The sequence below is a fragment of the Dreissena polymorpha genome, chromosome 12, assembly GCF_020536995.1.
Source record: "Dreissena polymorpha isolate Duluth1 chromosome 12, UMN_Dpol_1.0, whole genome shotgun sequence".
Classification (NCBI taxonomy): Eukaryota; Metazoa; Mollusca; class Bivalvia; order Myida; family Dreissenidae; genus Dreissena; species Dreissena polymorpha.
The window spans coordinates 67,221,924-67,225,669 of record NC_068366.1 but is presented as its reverse complement, the minus strand read 5'-3'; the positions used below and the strand labels follow the sequence as shown (position 1 = coordinate 67,225,669).

General features: G+C 31.4%; 1 non-coding gene across 1 annotated transcript; it reads right to left on the bottom strand.

Annotated features, from left to right (window-relative positions):
- Positions 1-3,309: 3,309 nt before the first annotated feature.
- Trnas-aga (transfer RNA serine (anticodon AGA)) lies at positions 3,310-3,391 on the bottom strand. The gene has a single exon. It is a non-coding gene; the product is annotated as a tRNA-Ser (tRNA).
- Between the last annotated feature and the right edge of the window lie 355 nt (positions 3,392-3,746).

Sequence of the window (3,746 nt, the reverse complement as noted above, 5' to 3'; positions counted from 1 at the left end):
ATCCTGCTGTACAAACCTTCAAGTGTCAACAAAATTATTATAGTGTTTTTTTTCATTAGCAACCAGTGACATGTATTATCTCCCATACGGTTACTTCTTTTGGAAAATAATTAGCGGGGATTTCGGTACTGCTACATTCGTACGCCCAGAGCCGAAATCACCCATGTTTACGCCAATCCCCCATATTACGCCTTAAAGGGTCTATATGTCATTATGTTTGGGTTTTGGCTTTGCATTAATGTTGATTTGTACACAATCATATTAGTGTTAATCATTTAAACACTCTTATTAGAATATTTTTTCCATTATTAAATAGTTTATTAATGTGAAAAATGTGTAAACGAATGTAAAAAAGGTAAAATGTACATTTAAAACATTGGTTACACAAAAGTATATGTAAATATAACATGACATAGTAATAATAAGTCTTCAGAAAGTATTTTCCAAACAAATCTGATGAAACAAATGATATCGGACTACCTTATTTACAATATGCTATACACTTTTGCAATTTAGTTATCAATGTTTAATCAAAGCATAAATTAGCATATGTTGCCTGTTAGCGGGGATTTCGGTAATTCTTAACAAGCACATAAACCCGCGCCGGTACCGAAATCCCCGCTGTACAAACAAAATAAAAAAATAAAAAAATACTGATTTAGGTTTAAATAAAGGGATCAATAGTATTTTTGGCCACCAAAAAGCACTTCCGCGTCAACAAAACGATTGAAATTATGTCAAAAACCCAGCTTTTCATTGTATATATTGCAATACACCATCGGCCGCCGAGAGCGGAATACTGCGCTTGGCCGCTAAACAATGTGGATTGCATCAAATTAAATGTCAATTTTCGATTTTATTACAAAAATAAACACTGCCTTTTTATAAATATGTCAAGCACGTACACTTAACAAAAAAAATCGATATATCTTTATGTAATGTAGAAAAGTAAAGCGCTTTATATATAACAAATTTTTATAATGTCTCTCTGGTTGAGTAAAAAAACTAAACAAAACCATGTAGAACATATAATATGTTTTCATAATTAAATTTTTTTTTTAATAATGCACGTGATGTTTTATAATTGATATAAGTTCACGTGTCATTGAACGAGTTAAGGGAAAGATGCGAATTAAATTACACATAATTAAAAACTGATACTATACTGTCAGCTTGATTTATAAATTGTGTTCCATCGCGCCAATATATTCATTGTTCCATGAAATTGTGTATAAAAGCAAAACGATTGAAATTATGTCAGAAATCCTGCTTTTCACATGAAATGATCTTTAACACTTTATTTATTCCAATCAGGTAAATAACAAATACAATAATAGGGGAAGTCTATACTGTGTATTAGAAACCTGTTGTGGTGATCCCTATCTTATCCGCTCAATACACATCCACCTGGCTACTGTACAGAAAAAAATAGATTTACTTCCAAAATAACTGATTTCATTAATTGCTAACTTGTTGTCTATATTTTAAATTAACAACGATAATGGATCAACATCACCGTTGCGCAAGTATTAAGTTCACAGTAATCTGTACTTTAAATAGAGATAGCCTAATTAAAGACGGTGCTAATAAAGAACAAAGCGTGAATGTGGATATTAAGAAATAAGATCCTTTTTTGCATGACACTGGCAGTATATCATTTTATCTTATATAAATAAGCCACATTTAAGACATGGATAAAATTAAAATAAGACACATTTGCATCTTTCATTTCTTGAAAAAAAATAAGCACGCAGTCACATATAAATAAGATACATTGAAGACATAAAAAAAAATAAGACACATTTGCATCTTTCACTAAATTTTCTTAAAAAAACATGTGAAACTGAAAAAAAACACATTTATTACTGACACATTATTCTAAAAGTCGACTGACAACTTAAGTTCAAAGAGGGATTTACAATTAAATAAGATCCATTTTCGCATGATGCTGGTTGTAGAGCGAGCAATACATTTCTTACTGACACATTATTCTAAAAGTCGACAGGCAACATAAATTCAAAGAGGGAACCACAATTAAATAAGATCAATTTTCGCATGATACTGGTTGTATAGCAAGTAGTCACATATTAATTACAGCTTGCATTAGTTGCAATAATTTTGTTAAGTGCGCGTGCTTCTGAACGTTGCGTTAAGCGAGAGTATTGTAATTTTGTTACTTTTATATTTTGGTATTATGTATGATTATTGCTTGTTTTGAATTTGAAATAAACGCTTTCTGGCAAATAAGCATCGTCTTAATTTTAATACAAATAATGAACATTTGACATACAAAATGTCCAATAACATACCGGCAATAACATTATATGTATGTTAATTTCTTTGCATGTTTATACCGAAATTATAGCCGACATCGGCAGTTAAGGAAATTTTGTGACACACTTTAACACATCAAACATGCATGATAGTTCTTTTTTCATATGATATTCCCCTGGTTGCTTACCGGTGTATTGATGCAGTTGATAACGAGCACCCCGCCGGGACTACAGTAGGGTGCTAATACACACGTGTATCGTGTTCAATACCCGATCCATGCTACAACGTGTAAGAACGGGAATTTCGGTAATTCTACCTTTTTAAGCTTGCGCACCTCTAATGGGCACATATCCAAATATAATTTAATTAATTATTTTCCTAATCAGCATCATTTCACTAAACTACATGCAAATGTGTAGGTAGGCTTTCCATGCTTAAAAAAAAATAAACCGATTTTTTCAAAACCACACTCACGCTCGGCTTTTGTCCAGTTTATTTTCACCCCTGGGGTATATAAAAGTTCCATAATTCATTCAAATTTCCAAATATGGGCATGCAGTTGGTGTGTACAGATGCAGTAAAGGTGTTTAAAGTTTAAACAAGATGAAATAAGTATTATTTTACAGACATTTATTTTTTGCAAATTTTAATCTATGGAATAGCGCCATGAAATGTAAGTATTTTCAGCCAAGTAAAAATTGGGTCGGTTAAAAACAAAGTGTCATAAAATTCAAAATAGTATCATTTAAGTTATATTTTAAACTTAGTTTTTATAGAAACACTATATACAGCAAAAATACCAAAAAAAAAAATAGACAGATTTACCGTTTACTCTTTGAAATAAAAATAAAAATGCAACATGCATCATTCGTATTTTCAGCAGTAAATTAATCAATTTAGCCATAACGTTGTTTTAATTTTAAAATTGAAGGATGTGCATACAATTTTCAACATATTTAACAATAAACATAGCTTATGTGCTATATTAAATCAAATTACGTTAGAAAAGAAATAAAACGCGTCGCAAAAAGTATGCGATGTCGGCAGGAATCGAACCTGCGCGGGAAAATCCCAAAAGATTTCTAATCCATCGCCTTACCCACTCGGCCACGACAACTTCACATCTGTGTAACCTTAAATTAGATATATATAAGTAAACAGGTAAAAAGGCTCGCTCGATCTTTGAAGAAATCGCGAAATCGTATTTTTCAGATGATAATTGGATCAAAGTCAATATTTATAGTGAAAATAATGTATTCTAAATGAATAAGTTAAACATATATCAAAATTCGAAGTTTGAAAAAAATAAAATGCATCTCTCGGAAATAAGCGATCATTGAAGATCGGCAATGATCGTAAAATAAATCGCGGGAAATCATTAGATGTGCGCTACCTTAAGGCTCGGATATCAAAATCACCGTTACTCCGATAAACGATCCTAATTAGGCTTATGTATGAAGTGAAAGGACAGT